Here is an 18,012-nt window from a genome sequence, read left to right as displayed (position 1 = left end):
CTTTGTTTTTCATATACAAATGTTACCTACAGCAATAGAATACTTTTATCTTTCTGCAGTTTTCTTTACTCAAGGCTATTCTGCACCATTAAAGAGTGATCAAGAATGTACTTCTTATGCATGATTCAATAACCAATTTTAATTAAGTAATTTCTCAAGAGCCTAATGAGAAAAATAGGGAACTCTTCTTTAAGCTTTTATTCTATTATTTGTTAACTTACCTGTTTTTATTGTAAAAGTAATTAATCACAACTTCAAAACAAGTATTATTAATCACCTAAAACTATTGTAGACAAAATAAGAAAGTGCCACAAAGAGATATGCAAACTACTTCCAACAATATTACTGAAGAGCATTAAAAAAAAAAAAAAGAGTGCATTGGTCTGGGCAGAGTGTCAGGCAAATGTCTTGAATTATAGTTGTGGTGCAAATCACTTTTCAGTTATGACAGCAGGAACAGTATTTGTGGATGCACTTGTATGTCACAAATATGCTGCAATTACTACACCATACCATGTACTAGAAGCGGTTGCAAAAGAGCGTTGCCGTTAATCTAAAGACATGAATCTTTATTATAGTTTAAAAATACCCTTTTATTAAAGGAACTACGCACAATTTATCTGTCTCTTTCCATGTAGCCTCACAGCCATCTCTATTAACATATTAATGGGTTCAAACTTAAACAGGGGAAGTTTAGATTTGATATAAGGAAGAAATTCTTTCCTGTTAGGGTGGTGAGGCACTGGAATGGGTTGCCGAAGGAAGCTGTGAATGCTCCATCTCTGGCAGTGTTCACGGACAGGCTGGAGGAGGCCTTGGGTGATATGATTTAGCGTAAGGTTTAGTGGAAGGTGCTCCTGCCCATGGCAGGGGTGTTGAAACTTGATGATCTTAAGGTCCTTTCCAACCCTAACTATTCTATGATTCTATTTCAAAATTTACCTGTTGGCAATGGTTTGAACAGGTAAATACCCATGAAGACAGCATGATGCAGCTGAGGGTCAAGACTGTCACAAATGTCTTGCATCTAAAATAATCCACGCTTTGTGCAGTACATCTTTTTAAAAAAAAAACGTTCCACATAATCTCTTGGTAATAAGGAGCCCATTGGTAAACAAAGCCATTCTAAGCCTATCCTTGAGAGTCCTGAAGTTAACACATATGAAAATACCTGCTATGGGTTAGCTTGAGAAGCACATCCACTTCCCAGGAAATTATTAAGACTACTACTGAATTAACTGAATTCTATTTTTGAATGGTTATGTTTAATGGAAACCTATTAATGGGAATCCTGAGTCCAGTTTAAACTTTATTTCCCATAGTAGTAAGTCTAGACCTTTGGCCATGTTGTTTTACAATACTCAAAAAAAAACACTCAGGAAATCTTTTACATGAGTTTTTTCTTCCTTATTAGCTTTAGTAAATGTTAACTACTAAGAGGAGACACATGACACCAGGTTATCTAAAATCAACCACATGCTTTTGGCTTTAAACTGTTCTTTTTGTGCACCAAGATATGATATCTGGCTAACAATTAATGAATTCTCTTTTATAAATCTGAATTAAATTTCAATTTGACCTGTTAGTCCTTAGTTATTATTTTTCCAGTTTCAACATCACATGCATTTAGAACATATCTTATATATGCACTGGTGGTTTATGTCCTCCCAGGCCAAGTTATATCATTTCCACATTAAAGATAAGATATCACTTTCAGAGTAAATTTAACTTACTTTATCTCATCTAAAATATTATCATCTTCCAAAGCTTGAGATTCTGAGCAATAAGTTGAAATGGCTCAACAAGATTTAATTAGCAATCAGAGGACAGAGAAACTGGAAAAACTGCTTTCAGCAGATTAGAATCCTGTAGATATCTGATTTTCATGATGAGTGAGAACACCTGCATTGGTATTAAACCTGTGCAAATATTCTTTTTTACTCAGTAGTTATTCTTTTCTATATATTATATTTCTCCTGATATATTTATATGTCAATTATCATGCTAACATAAAGAAATACGCAATTTAAAAAGTCAACAGAATACACATAAGATAATAGGCTGTCTGATATTAAACAGGATAAGGTTACAATAAGGCTTTCTGTCTGGGTTTCCTGAACTAGACTACAACTAACGTTAGAAGCTATTCTGTTTTCCCATTTTTCCCTGTGAGCACAAAACCACAGTTAGCCCAGATTTTTTTTCTGCTAATAATATTAATATTCTAGAATAAGAGAAATGCAGAATTTAAAAAGAAATAGCTAATAAAGCATTTTAGAGATTATTTATGTTATCTATATGAAATCATGCTGAAATCAAGAATATCTGCTTATATAAATTTCTGTGTATACTATGATACAAATAATTTGCAAGCTTGCAAAATTGAACTACATTGTGTTATGGAATCAACTAGAAGTTTTGAGAATATTTTTGTGTTTATATTATTGTTAATATAATATTCAAAATATCTATTTTCCTATCTATTTATCCATATGTGTTTTTTCTGATAGTGACCAAATATTCTCTAGGAAATACATGCTTCTGGAGCAATAATTGTGCTGCAGAAGTCGTTGTTTATAAATCTAGTAAGTTATGGAACTACAGATTCATACTCTATCAAAAACAACCATGGCTACAATTACATTAAAATGATGTCTCTTGTCACCATGGCAAAATACAAAGAGAAAAAAAAATGTTGTAGACGGACTTTTATTTAACTTCCCAATGAAAGTGACTCAGCAACAAAAATGTTCTGGGACAATTCTCAGCACATGTGTTATCATTTCCAAATGTGAAAAACACCAGTTCTGCCACATTTTGAAGATTGGACATGCACATATTGGTATTTTCAGATGGTTTTTGCTCAATCCACATTCTAGGAGGGATTCATGTTTTCATGTAGTTAAAAGCATATTCTATTTCAGCTTGAATTCATGCGGCTCCCGCATGGGAAAAGATTAAATCAGCTCCTATATCAGTTTTATTAAAACTATTTATGGTTTCAGTAAGAGAGTCCTGATTGGAGCTGACTAGTGAAGCTGAGACAATGGTACAGGCACTTGGGCTTACGAATAACCTGTTTCAAACGAAGGGTATCAAGGAAATATTGATAAACAGGTAAGTAACTTTGTAAATTATTTATCCATAATGATGTTTACAAGACTTAAATATTAGTAACAATGTATTGCTGTTCTGTGGAACACTATGCAACTTAGGCATTGTGAGTCAGGCTATAGTATCCAAACTCAACATTACTCTATGATCATATGAAGCATTTATACTGTCAAAATAAGCTTAAAAATGAAATAACATATAATGAATAAGCCAGAACTCTTGCCTGGTTTGTTTTCAGAAGCAAACATTGTGAGCAAACACTGAAGAGTGAAAATCTTATTCAGTGAATTCTACCCGGCCTAAAACTGCCATAAGACTGAGAACAGATAGAGGTATTTAAATTCAACCTGTGTGTTGTAAAGCATAACAGTTATGGAAACTGTTTCTGCAGATTTTGGCTGAGGTGTGTCATGCACGTGTATGGATCTCAGTTCTTTGTCCACAGATCTCAGGAAAAAAAAAAAAAAGAAAAAAAAAACAAACAAACAAAAAAAACAAAACAAAACAAAACCCTGAACACTAAACCCAACCTAAACGCAGATCTCTACATAGCGGATTTCAACAAAAACAAAAGTATCCTTATTATTCTCCCATAAAGAAATTAGGTGGAAAATTATTTGACTTTATCATACTTACAAGCATCTCAGTAGCAGAAGAACCATGAAAAAAAAAAAAAAAGGAAATAATGTCTTGAGCAACAATGCAATACTACTAACTATTCCATATTGCCTTCCCTGTGGTTAAATTTCACTTGTTTTTTGAATCGATACTAATATATTCATTATGAGACTGCAACATTTCTTTTGGACATCCAGTGCCTTGATGAATAGTCCTGTGCACAGGACATTTTACTGCTAATATTCTCTGAATACAGTTTCATGCAAGGTCAGGGCACCACAGGATGATCCTGGCAGGATGATGGCAGGGGGAGGACAGGGGGAGCCCTGGGAGTGAGCAGGGGCAGGTAGAGCTAGCACTGCCTTAGGACCATGACACAAGGCAGGTAATGATGTCTTTCTTTCCAGTTCAGTTAGTATCAGGTATTTTTAAATAAGACAGTACAACCAAAAATGTATTAGAGAAGTCAATCCCATATACAAATTTACAAAGATTTAATTGTCATTGATACTGTTATCTTTCATAATTATACCTCTATACTTTGCCGTGACTTCAGACCTGCATTCAGGAACATGAAATTCAAAGCTAGAATTTGAATAGATCCTATTCATGTGATGAATCCAGTGTCTTAAACCACATATGCTATGCTCTTTTGCCCATTTTCCACATCTCTCTCTTTGATTTTTTGTTTTGCTGTCTTCTGGGCTTCTGTACCAGTACTTTTCTCACAGTAACTTCTCCCGTTAATTGCTGCGTGACACTTCTGCTGTAGGAATCAGCCATCCAAGATCCACAGATCTAGTTTATATGGCCCGTCTGCCCGACCTTGGCTCCAGTTCACTGAGAAAATTCTTGTTAAGGTGTGAGAAAGCAGGCGAGCTAAACTTAGGCCGGATACGAAAAGTAAAACCAGATGGAAGTGCAACTGTTGAAGCAACAAGAGTTAACAGCTCCAGGACTCAAAGGAAAAAGTACTGATGCAAAACTGTAAGGCTTTTCCAACATGCCAGCTCCAGAGAACTGGAAGACAGTTAACTCAGCAGCAGCAGCAGGAAAGGTCAGCCCATTTGGAGGAGCCTGGCCCTTCCCCAGCTGACCGACAGCTTGTCAGGCCTGAGAGGACTCAGCCGTTCTCAAAGCAGTTGCAAGCACATTAATACCTCACCTAAGCACTTGCTAGTTCTAGCCTGTCACCACAGGTATTACCCAACAAAGAATCCCTTCATACCCCTCAGTTGTATTTTGTTAGAATCTCTTGTCATGGTGAAAGCTGCCCAAAGTAAAAAAAGAGGAGGCTTTTCAGCTTCTAACAAAGGGCGCTGTGCCTATTGTACAGCTAGTAAAATGCTTTCCTGTCCTACGAGAAAGCAGACTAAAAAGCAATTATTATACAGACATTTCTAACAATCATCAACTATAAAAATATAGAGGAAACATTTAGAAAGAATAAAATGACAGCACTTCATGTCTTTATATAGTCAGCTCAAAATTCAAAAATAGTGACTGAAAAGGGTGTTTTATTAATTTTCAAAGTACTGCCATTTTTAGAAGGTAAGCCCCCCTTTTCTTTGCACCCATGATATGGTAATTGAAGACAACAGTTCTGCATCAAGAGTTTTGTTGCTAATATACATCTTCAATAAAAAACATTTTGCTGACAAACATTTATTTGGATTTTGATTTGTTGTGGGTTTTCCATTAAAATAAAGCAGACTAAGCCCTGATGGCTCTAGAAAACTTATATTTTTAGAAACCATGTATTGATCTAACACCACTATGGAAGAATCCATATAGAAACTAATTTCCAGTTACTGGAACCGATGTTCTCAATGTAAGCAGCTAATAAAAGTACATCTAAATCAGCATAGAGTGACACAAACCATTCTGGTGAAATCCTATTGAGAAATTCCTGCAGGTATTTGGAAACAGAAGATCCTCAGAATATATAAATTCTTGCAAATTTTTGTTAGCATGCTATTTCCCTTTTCTTGAAACTAAGACCCTGAGACACAGTGACTTCTCAGAAAGAAAGTCCCTGGCACAGCAGGTTAATAAATTCTGTCTTTTAAATCCTCCTCCAGACTTCACGTGGAACTCCTGCCTCACACATTTTCCTTGGTGTTCATGGATATTTCAAATTCATCCATATTGTACTCTAAGGTTTAATGATAAAACTATTCTCATAAAACCTAAAATCGGTAACAGGGAAATTTAATATCTGGGATAAAGGAACAATAGAAATTACAAAAGCTTTATTTCATGGAATATGTCAACTTCTCCCACATTCCCTTTTTAGTGTATAAAAACATTAACTCCTTAATATTTTTTTCATATTGGTATTGTTATAATGCAGGGAATATCTATGGATCATACATAATATTGAATTATTTAACTCAAAGCCAAAGTAAATCTTCCCAGAGTGAGATTTTCAATTATATGTGTAGTTTATATGTTCATATTATTCAGAGTTAATGTTTTGAACAGCATAAATTTTTCAATAGCATAGATTTTTGAACAGCATAAATTTTCTGAGACTTCTCAGTGGAAGGGATTAGATTGTACTATACAAACATTAGATCCCACAACTTTATGATGCATATGAAGCAAATGCACACAGTATATGTGACACAGGAAGTAAATGACAGACGATGTGGAAGTCAGAATCCTAGACTTTGTCAGATTAGAATCTTTAAAAAATGTGAAGAAACCCCATTCTTAGATATAGGAGCAAAAGAAAGTGCCAAAGCAAGCAAATAAATTTGGAAGAGTATAAATAAAAATGTTGGGAGTTATTTTTTATTTTTTTTTAATTCAAAGAAGATTGTATGACTGCCTACCATATGTTTTCAGATCAATAAAAGAAGAATAATTTCTCACATGGATGGAAGAATCAGAACAGAGTAACAGCAACCCCCAACATCATTTTTAGTCCCTTATGTTAACTCCTCCAGTTTCTGCTGCTGCTAATAATCACAGGATGCTGACATGTGTACAACTAGTTTCTGCCAATTCAAGCAAACTGCAGTAACCATGCTGTAATTTACAGTCCAAGATGTTGACAGACTGATTCACAAGCCAGGGAAGCATAAGTTTCTTTTGCAGCTTCAAAGTCCAAAAGAAGGACATAGAGTTCTGTGAAAATCAGTGGGATGTTGGAAGGCTAAGGCATAAGCTAAGCTGTTCATTACAAAGATGCTGGCCATCATTCCAGAGGGGATATCACAGATCTAACTCCAACAAAGTGTCTGGCAACAGGGTTGTTTCCTACACATGCTATAAAAATAGGCTGAGAAAGTTTTTCTTAGGGACCTCAGCCTGGCGTCCAGCTGTGTGTCATTTTTGTACCCCACCACATACAGGAAACTAATATTTTATTCATCTATATTGTATTACCTACCTAATTCTGTACCTCGTGCAGGTATTTTCCTGATGAATATGTCTTTTTGAAATTTTGGTATTTTGGGACAGGATTTAGAAAATTCTTCTGTAATTATACTTCTGTCAATTACATGAGGTTGGAATCCTAAAATTCTAGTTGCTATTGAAGTTCTTGTCTGGCACACAAAGAAATTTTTGCAGTTATGTCTCGAAACCAAAAAGGGGTGTGGATGGATAATATATTAATACTTTCAGATTACTTTAATGAAAAATAAATCTGACTTTTGAACCATGGGAAAACATTAACCTTAACTCTAAGCCTCCAACCTCAAGAAAATGTGACATCACAAAGCTAGGCCAGAGCAAAGGTCCCACTTGCATTCTGCAACTGCCAGCCCCAGCAGGACCATTCCCCAGCTCTCCCAGCTCTCCCTGCACACCCATAAGCCCAAGGGGGTGTCCAGTGCCTGGAACTTCCCAACTGCCCCTGGCTGCCCTGGCCCTGACTACAGGGTGGGAAAGGACCTGTCTGCCAGGACCTTCCCTGAGGCCTATAAGGAGCCCTTTTGCTACCCTCCTGCCGCCCCCCCCCCGGGGCACTGGCCCCAGCAATGGCCCAAGGGTTCCTCCCTTTGTCTTCTGCAGTCTCAGAGGTTTGGGCTGCTGGTGGATGCCCTGGTGGTGTGATCTTCGCCCCTCTGCCCATGTGCAACCATGGAAAGACGTCCTGTGTGAAATATTGTCAATGTAACATGGTTTAAATTCTGCAAAACACACTGCCTCTCTTTAAACAGAACACATATTATGCAGAAAGTACAGAGAGAGTTAGAATACAGAAGTTGTAACAGTTACCAGCCAAAGAGGTTGGTTTTCTTTAACACAGAGTCTGTTTTTTATCATAGCTATTACATGAGCACCCCACATTCTGCTTGCATCCTGTTGGCTCTACAAATAGAACTCTGCAGATGTTTGCTATTATCTGCAATTTAGAAACTATTTTACCAAAAAAAAAAACCAAAAAAAAACCCCTGGCAATTAATCACCCTCTTTGTTAAAGAGCTCTTGAAGAAGCAAAAGTGTCAGAATCTTTACAAACAAAAATTTGCTTGCATGTCCATCTGAAACAATGCAGCATTGTTCTTCTTAAACAAAAATTAATTTATTATTTTATTATTTATTAATTTATTAATTTTTTTTTTCCACCATGCAGCTCTATTACAGCCCATGCTACAGCCATGCTACTATAAAACCGCTTCCATAGAAGGAGACAGAAAGTACTTAGGTATCCAGTGATACATGGACATGTGCAGACCCGGAGTAACAAATTAATCTGTTCAAATTCAAGAAGGGTAGTGGTCATTATATGCATAAACTCACACACATAAACTTGCATAAACTAAATGGGATTATTCTTGAGTGGTTAGTGATATCTATAGATACTAAAATTACAGTGGTCGACGTTTGTTATTTTACTTACATTTAATCTGATATGGCACCCTGACCTGAAACTGCAAAATAATTTTCTACTTTAAGGGATTTTAACCATGGAGTTGCCAAAGAAAGAACAAGTAAGCAGCAGAACAACTATAATTATATTTTGTCCCAATTCCTCCTGCAAATGTTGCATAGTGTCTTGTTGACAATGTTTTCCACATATATGAAAAATGGCCTAATGAGGCGTGCAATCAGATTTTTCACAATATCAGGATAATAAATTATGGTAAACTATTTCAGTACAGTAAATTTAAATTTAAAGTAAATTTATCTTTTTATTCTTCCTTTGCTTTTGTTTCAATTGTTTCCTTCAAAATATTTCAGTCCATTTATCTATTACGTAACTGGAAAATTGTATCCATGCAGTTTCTAGTCTGCATTCTGAGCATACAGTTAATTGTGAATAGTAACTGACTACTTTGGCTGGTAGGATCAAATAAAATTAAAATTCAAGTTATAGTACAAGTGCTTGCTTATATTTTTTCTGTCAATAGCTGTGGTATTTTTTTAGACCTCATAGCAGCCTTCCAGTATCTGAAGGGGGCCTATAGGGATGCTGGTGAGGGACTCTTCATTAGGGACTGTAGAGACAGGACAAGGGGTAATGGATTCAAACTTAAACAGGGGAAGTTTAGATTGGATATAAGAAAGAAATTCTTTCCTGTTAGGGTGGTGAGGCACTGGAATGGGTTGCCCAGGGAGGTTGTGAATGCTCCATCCCTGGCAGTGTTCAAGGCCAGGCTGGACGAAGCCTTGGGTGAGATGGTTTAGTGGGAGGTGTCCCTGTCCATGGCAGGGGGGTTGGAACTAGATGATCTCAAGGTCCTTTCCAATCCTAACTATTCTATGATTCTATGATTCTATTTATGTAGATTTGCTTACTGAGTAATTATGAAAATTAAATTTCACACATAAAATAATTGAAAATTGGTAGAAATATATTTTAAGCAAATTGATTGAAAATGAAAACTTAGCTCATTATTCATCCTACAGTGGATATAATATTTAAAATTTGAATAATTAGCAAATTATACTAGCTACTTTGATATTAAAGCTGTCTCCTTGATTGCACAAGCATAAGTAATTTCTTCAGCTGAAAATTATATAAAATATTATTATTAGACACACAAGCAAAATTACCGTACTACAAAGCAGTTGCTAGAACAGTCATATATAACAAAACACAGTGTTTCAAACCAGATAATTTAGTCTTTTTGCTTCAAATGCATTTGTCATTAGTTTTGAGACACATATAGGAAATTTCTAAATGTACGCTGTGACTATTTTCAAAGCAGAGTAGTTATCATAGGAGAAAAGACCTTCGGCATCATCTCCGTAGATTCCTCCCTTTCACCTAAGACACCCCTAGTTCATTTGCATTTATCCTTCCTTGACCAATGCAGTATATTTTCCAAACATGTATCTGAATGGCTACTTATTAGAACTAGTGATTTTAAACTCCAGGTACTATTTCTTGGTTTTTCTGATATTGTTTTATTATAAAACTCTGGGTTCTCTTAAAGCTGCAGAGCACAGACACCTCACTTTCTTTTTTTTCTTGTCTGTCTCAGTTTTCCCATCTCTGAAACAGGAAAATGCTTTCAGATTTTCTGATAATTTTGCTTTATAGAATTTACATATTATTACTTGTATGGGAACAAGGAGTGGGGGGAAGAAAAAAACTAGAAAATCTGAAATATTCTCTGCATCTAAAACATCAGCTAAACACATAAACTTTATCATCAGAAGGCAGTTATGTTTTGATTAATGACTGTTACACAGAGGTCTTAAAAATAAACAAACAAGGACGGTCTGTGGCATGTCCAGACAGAGCACTGCTCTTCTGTAAAGGCAGTATCTCAAAATTCACTGCTTGTTACTGTGTTACCATGTGTCAGCTGGCTAGAAAGTGACTTAGTCTTAAAAGAATTCTTAGTCCCTTGACGGCACTACTCACAGTAACCCTCTCCATCTACCTGATTTGTGCCTAGGCCACAACTGGAATCCTTCATCTAATGTATCTGCTTCTTGACCTCACAGCAGTTAAAGATCCACTCTGGTGTGACTAATGAGGGACACTCTGAGACACAGGGCGCTGCCCAGGGAGGAAGCCAAGAGACACAGCAGGTGACACAGTAGGGCGGGCAGAAAGGGACATATGCTCTGTCAAGAAGAGCATCCCTGTGCTCAGTAGTGATGGTGACATGCCACAGAGAACAGTCCCCAACCTCCACTAGAGGAAATACCCTCATGCAGCAGAGGCCTTAACCCAGAGACAGCTCCAAAAGGAACTGCAGCTCTGCAAGGACATGACTGCAGGGATGTCTAGGACCTCTGGCTGGGGCAGGGGTCAGCACAGATGGGCTCCTTGCCTGCCTGCTCATCTTGTGACTGAGCAAAGAAGCTGCAGGACGAAGTAACCAGGATGTGCCGCATCAGAGATGATGGGAAATAGATTGGAATAAGGGAATATAGAAGGGGAGAGCACCTGCTTCATTAAGGTCATCATCTTATCAAGGACCTTTTCAATGCATTGATCATTCTTTACTCAATAATGAGTAAAGGGGGAAACCATAAACAAGAAGAAGACAAAAACCTGGTCACACAAAAGGGATAAGAGAGACAATGATAAGGACCAGAAGCCTCCAACTGCTGACTGATGGGCCAGGAAACTGTAGGTACAGCTTTGAAAAGGGCCAGCCTGGACCGCACAATTACTAACAAGTAGGAAACAAGAGGAACATGAGGATAAAACTTAATGCAAAAGTGTATTCTAGTTTAATTTCTCATGTGGTGTTGGTATGAGACATTTAATGCACTCCATACCATTGGGAGCCATTCCCTTATTAAGTCAGTGATGATAATGGAAGCTTGCTCTCAGATCCTGGATCCTGCACAGTTCCATCAAGTCAAACAAGAGCTTGCCAAACAACTTGATGTAAATTCCAAAAGCATTATTTCTTTGGCTGCAACTTTCTCTGTTAAAGAAACACAAAACTAGCAAATAGAGGCATTCAATTTTATAGGCCAGGTCTATAAAAATAGTCAAGATGTAGTATACTCTGAATCAGGTCCTTGAGAATTCACTAGTAACTTTGTCCACATGTCATTTCAACGTATTACCTGTCTACTGACTCGAACTACAAGGTTCCTATTTGCCAGGTAGCATCTGAAGCACACCAAGAATACTTCTAAATTTAGCTGACCACACTATTCCTGCATTCTGATGTATATTACACCCCCAGCTATGTTAACTTACATTAATTTAAAGCATATTTTCTTTGTTCTCTTGCTCCTTCCTTCTATATGCTGAATGTTTTGCTAGAAAATTATGTGGCCAAGTTGGGGAGAAAGTATGGTTGAATAACTCCTAACATTTCCTCTGGATCACCACAAAATTCCATGAATCTGCTCTGGTTCATACAGTCAGAGTGATGGGCAAGTTTTCTGGCAACAGCAGAAGAGTGAAAATTAAAGTATAATAAAGCTAAATACAAAATACATAGGACAGATCCCTAAAGTTTCACACATCTCTTTTGCATTAATTATTCTCTTGTGGTTTCAAACTGCATTAAATCAGTGTTGTAACATACAGAAAATACCTGCAGTAAGTATAACAAAAATTCAGATGTGAACACTATTCCTGTAAGCATTGCAAAAAAAAGTCACTTAAAAGTGTCTGTAAACTTTTCTTAAAATGACTACACAAATTAGCCCTTAAAGACTGTCAAATGACATCATGGGCACAGGTCTGATAACTGCCAAATGAAGTGAAAAAAAAAAACAAACCAATGAAACAACCCACAAAGATAATTTCCAAGAAAAATAACAGCAATGCCAATTTTGTTTCATTAAGGTAAAAGCTGTAAAACCACATTCTAAATTTGGATAAGGATGTTCCTATGCTATTTATATTGCTTGAAGTGAATAGTGTTCATATTAGCTGCAAAAATTCAGTTTGACTCCTGCCCACCACCACCCTGAGTAAAATATTGACACCTAGCATTTAAAACTTACTCTGCAGCACATGACTAAGCAAAACTCAGGTGCTGGTTTAGAAGGCCATAGGTGGATGACTGTACTTGCCAACCTGCTTGCAGCTGCTTCTGGCCATGGCCAGCTGCATGACGAGGAGGTCATGAATCTGCTGGAGCTGTGCAAGCAGGTCCCTGCTGTGTGTGGGTGCCAAGAGCTGCCCTGACAGGGTGGCTAGGGATGGAGACTGAAAGAAGCTGCTGTAACACCAGAGGTGTTGTTCCAGGATCTGATTGTGTCTGTCTGCCTGACAGTCTGGGCATGGTGTGAGAAGAGATCTAACTTTAGTATCCCACGTAATTACCTATTATACAGTGCAATTACCTGTAATTAGCTATTATTTATAAGATGCCATATGCGGGGTGTATTATACAACTTTTCTGTGGTGACGAAGCCCTGATCTTGTCAGTTAGTGTTTCTAGGGTAGAAACTACAACTAACTAATGTACTAATAGGTTGATCTCAACATTAAACTAGTTCTGACATAACTTTTTAGTCATCATTTCAATCTCTTAAAACAGACAAATCAGAAACAAAACACATAAACCAAATGCTGAAAACATGAAAACCAAACGCTGATTAACATTACATTTTGGAAGAAATATAATTTTACTTCACTTAGCCCTATAATACACCTAAATCTCTCCTCCATATAGCTCTGATAGGGAAGATGCAAGAAAAATACCCATGATAACCTAAGAACCAATATCCAGTGTGTACCAGATAATATGTAAATGTTCTGAATTTCTTTTCAAATTAGGTGGTAGGAGGTTCTAAATGTGACATATTAGAAATGATAAAGCAAACTTTAAAGTAAACTCAGACAAAAAAAAGAAAAACACACACACATACACAAACAAAACAAAAAAGAAAAAACCAAAAAGAAAATGTGGTTTTTGCAAATATACCCAAAGACCACCAGGTGTCTCTGTGATAAACACAATGTAAAAATGTAATTATTTTTTATTTTATTTTTAAATCAATCTCCAACTCACCATCCCCCTCCCCCCCCCAAGGATTAGTTCAACCTGATCTAAAAAGTAAATTGTTCAGAAAGGTGAAAAGTTAATGCAAGACCAGCCGAATTCTGCTGCCAGTGTCAACAGTGCGAAGGTCATAACAATTACGTTTTTAATTCAGATTCTACTTTATGCTGTGCCTTGCAAAAACTCCAAGCATTCTCATGAAAACATGTAGAAAAAACCCAAAGTGTACCAGAACATGTGTAATTATCTGTTCTTCTAATTAGACACAAAATTGTAACACTACGTGTTTATTATAACTTTAACTGTGATTAATAACAACTGCCTTACTGGTTTGGTTCAATTTATGAAACAGGTTGTATCTATAGAAGGTACTGACAGAGTGGCACAAACCTGCTATCATAGATGCAGTCACTATGGGAAGATACTCTGTATCAGTGCAGCTTACTCTGCAATGGGAGAGAAATAAACAGCACTAATATAAACTATCAATGGGAGTATAACTTTGCATACTGTGTATTACAAAAATCAATACCAAATGATACAGTTACTGATATTCTTGTTTGCAATAGTACTTGCATTACAGAAGACAAAACACTTCTTTCTGTAGCCTGCAGGTAGTTCTAAGAGCACATAGGTATGTTCTGTAAAAACGCAACAATGCAAGAAGCATTTGTTCACAAATGTGCACTTATCACTTTCAAATTCAAGTAGGTAACCTCCCTTCCCCTTCACTGCCACAGTGTATTTTTGTTTTGCTTAACATACTGAACCCAGGACAGTCTTTAACAGCAATTCTTAGCTGTGAGCACTGTAATCTTAACTGTCTGATAAAAGGTTACACCAAGGAGGTGAATATTTTCAAAGTCCAGAAGGCCTCTACCTTATTAAGTAATAAGAAAAATGTTTTGTCATACTTTCACAAAGAAATAACACTTAATTTTGAAATTACCCTGGAACTGAAAATTCTGGATCTACCACTAAATTTCTGTTTTTCCACACATTCTCAGATTTCATATGACAGGAAGGAAAATGTAAATAGCTAGAAAACATTTTGTGCAAAATCTTTCTGTAAATGTTCACAAATAGCATTCTGTAAACTTTATTTTGATGTTTACATGTTTCATGTTCTATAACAGAAAATGAATTTAGTAAATAATACACGATGAAGTCAAAATATACTAGTAAAATTTCATGCCAGGCTGGGAAGTTTTCTGTGGTGTCACAGATATGCTATTCACTGTATAGTAATAAAGATGTGCACAAAGAACTTTAATAATCTTAGTATTTTATTTATGTCTCTGTGTTGAAGGCCAGGTTGGACAGAGCCCTGGGTGACATGGTTTAGTGTGAGGTGTCCCTGCCCATGGCAGGAGGGTTGGAACTAGATGATCTTAAGATCCTTTCCAACCCTAACTATTTTATGATTCTGTGATTCTGTTTATGATAACAAAATTGTAGACAGGAAATTATTTGAAAGAGGTTATTTCTATTAAGGCAAAATTCCACACATTCCAGCAAAAACAGGTCCACATTTTGTAATTTCGATGCAGTTACCAACAAGACCTTTTCCTTGCCCTTCACACAGGGCAAGAAGAGTGGACAACCTGCCCAAACAGATATATAATCTTGCAACAGCAAAAAAGCTCTGAAAAGCAGCCTTCAGCAGGCCACAAGGCAAAGCTTGTGTCTTACCTTTGCTGAATCTCCCCATCTATCAGGTTGAAAAAAGAACTATTTGGGGCAGAAGGAATATTATATCTTCCTAGAAATTATGGATTAGAAGGAGCCTTTGAAACCTTGTATGTGAACTTGACTGTTCAATTTTCAATGTTGCACTGATTGCTGATCTCCCCATAATGTTCACTTCCTCCTGCAGTACCTTTCAAAACTTCAGCAGTATTCTCTGCATCTTATCCTTCTCTTCTTTTTTCCACACCTCCTGCTCAAATAATTTACCAAAGTCATCCCTTTCCCTTCTCTAATTATCTTCCTAAATCCAGTGAGTTTAGTGATTTATTAATAGTAATCTATTAATCTCATGTTTTTCAGTTGAAATGTTCATAGCAGAAATAATATTCACACACACACACAAAAAAAAAAAAACAAACAAAAAAAATCCCAACAACTCCTTGAGATTTCTTTAGAACTCATCTATCATTATCCTATTTATTTCTTTTGCATGTCACATGCCTTTCCCATGGTACTTTGTTACTTGGCTTCAGTGCAAGAACTTTTATATGCATATCACATCTTAGGCAATAAACCAGTGCTACAAGTTGTGTAAATAAATATAGCATAGTGTTGTGTATGTGGGTGTACACAAATTTAGTTACAAAGACTAAATATATAGTGACCCCTTCAATTTCAAAATACCATCGCTCAAGAATAGTGCAGTCTTGCAAAAGTCTTTGGCACACAAAATTAAAATGTTAGAACAATTATATTCCATTATTTGCAGAGAGAATAAACCTCAAGGCTGACACATAGGATCTAAAAGATGTGCAAACAGCTTTATCCAAATCTATACAAAACTATATAAATGTTCCCCTCTCTTTAAAAGTTATTTAAAGCCAACTGTGAACTGCATGAGTAAGAGAACTGGATTGTACTAATTTAACAGTTACTTGGCTACTCCCATTTTCTCCAGTATAGATTTTCCACTAAAGGACTGCTGGGGTAAATTGTTTTCATTGTCTCAGTCTAGACAGCAGCTAGATGAGGATCAAAACGGATGTCAGCTCTCATTTTGTCAGGCATACAGACACCACTTAGCTAACTGTGGTATACAGAAAGTGAAATGCTGTGGAACACAAATTCTTGGTATTAAGTGAATAATTCTCATAGTTTATCCAATTTCAGCAGCTCATTAACATCTAATGTTAGCAGCTCCTTAGCTCTAATGAGGGGCAGGGGAAGAGAAAAAAAAAACAAACAACAAAACCAGTTAAATAGTCTGATCAAGGTGTGTAATCACAGAACCATAGAATCAGGTAGGATTGGAAAAGACCTTTAACATCACCAAGTACAACTACTGCCCCAGCCACTGTCAAGGCCACCACTAAACCATGTCACTAAGGGCTTCATCTAAAAGTGAACACTTCCATGGACAGTGATTCCACCACTTCCCTGGGCAGCCTGTTCCAATGACTGATTACCCTTTCAGTGAAGAAATTTTTCACTGTATCCTGTCTAAACCTTCCCTGGTGCAGCTTGAGGCTGTTTTCTCTTGTCCTATTGCTTGTCACTTGAGAGAAGAGACCAGCCACCTCCTTGCTCCATGCTGCATAATCTTCCAGTGAAATGTAGCTAAGAAAAAGATAAGTCTACCATAGGCAGAGTCAGATACTTCTGAATTGCAATGTGAGCTATGGCACATACTTTGAGGTCTCGACTTCTTTGTCGGCCAATAAACCTATGGCATGGTAGCTGGCTTTTCCAAAGGGCTGGACAGCTCTGGGGGGAGGTCATCACTATACAGTTATGGCCTAGTGAGGAAGGTAATGAACAGCCAGTTAATTTTTATTGCTAGAGGAGCACATGTACCTACATAAATGTAGATACATGCATGTGTGCACACATGCATACACAAAGCAGCCCAAAAGTGAGGCAACTACAATGTGAGCTGCTTGCAGACCCTATCATTAGAAGACGAGACAGTGAAAAAGTGTTTCCTGATGTTCAGAGGGAACCTCCTGCGTTTCAGTGTGTGCCCATTGCCTCTGGTCCTGTCACCAGGAACTGGACAGAGCTTGCCTCTGTCCTCTTTGCATTCGCCCTTTCAGGCACTTGTGCACATCTCAGATCCCCCTCAGCCTTCTCTTCTCCAGGCTGAATAGCCCCAGACCTGCTGAACTGTTTAAGAGAGGTCTCTCAGCTGGATTACCTGCCTTGTGGGACCTGCAGATCTGTACTCAAACAAGGCATTTGAGAATACCAAGAACAGAAACAGGTTTGAAAGAACGAGGAAAGCTGAAGAGAATGATACAGTCATTAGACACCAGGAAGAAAGGCCGTGTTTTTCATAAACGTGCTGAAGATGGGCTCCTGGCATCACAGTATCAGTACGTGGTGTGGGATAAGCTCTACCCATAGGAACAGCTGACAGCATGGCAGATGGCACGCGTTTTTCTAAAGGTGTTGAAACTAAACTCCCTCCCCTAGGAGTCAGAGCACTGATTTTATTGAATTCGAGTCCGGTGGGCCCCACCTCTGGAACTCACTGGAGATATGACAAGGTCCACCCGCGCCGCGGCTCGCCACCGAGTCAGGGCGTCACTTGAGCCACCCCCCTCCCTCTTCCAAGGGCGCTTTTCGGCGGCACGGAGACCTCAGAGCCACCGGCGGACACACCACCCCCAACACGGACATGAGCAGCCTCAACAACCAC

The sequence above is a fragment of the Pezoporus occidentalis genome, unplaced genomic scaffold (genome assembly GCF_034315485.1).
Source record: "Pezoporus occidentalis ecotype Australia unplaced genomic scaffold, CSIRO_AGI_Poc_V1 ctg4, whole genome shotgun sequence".
Lineage (NCBI taxonomy): Eukaryota > Metazoa > Chordata > Aves > Psittaciformes > Psittacidae > Pezoporus > Pezoporus occidentalis.
Note: the sequence above shows the minus strand (reverse complement) of the source record.